Here is a 643-nt window from a genome sequence, read left to right on the forward strand (position 1 = left end):
ACCGAGTTTGACTATTTAATTCCAACACCTTGATTACTTTACTTTTTAATTCAATTACAGTGTTATACCAAAGTAGTTTATATCACATACCCATACTAGGGTTATTACATACTCAACCAATCAATCCAAATAGTCAAACACAATTACTGTCTCTCGCCCAAGCAATAATTCCCCAAAAACAATCTCTAAAACCTAGGCTCTCTCGCCCAAGCAATAATTCATCTTTAAATCTCAAATAAACTTAAGTTTTCCTCGCCCAAGCGAAGGTACTATCACCTAAGCGAGGCCTCTCCTCGCTCAAGCGAGACATCTCTCGCCCAAGCGAGAGAGTTCCAGGGGCTCATTAAAATCCTGGGCGTTCTCGCCCAAGCGAGGCCCTTCCCCGCCCAGGCGAGGCTTGCTCGCCCAAGCTAGATTCTGTCGCCCAGGCGAGGGAGTTCCAGAACCGAAACTTCCCCTTGCCCAGTCCCTCGCCCAGTCCTCGCCCAAGAGAGACTGTGCTCACCTAGGCGAGAGTTTCTCGCCCAAGCGACAGGGACTTGGATAGAATACCAATTTTGCCCTTTTCAACAACCGAAACACATTTAAACATGGTTTTTCAAACACCTGCACCCAGAAAAGTTCCCAACAACATTCATATACA

This window comes from Lupinus angustifolius, chromosome LG13, assembly GCF_001865875.1.
Source record: "Lupinus angustifolius cultivar Tanjil chromosome LG13, LupAngTanjil_v1.0, whole genome shotgun sequence".
Taxonomy (NCBI): Eukaryota; Viridiplantae; Streptophyta; class Magnoliopsida; order Fabales; family Fabaceae; genus Lupinus; species Lupinus angustifolius.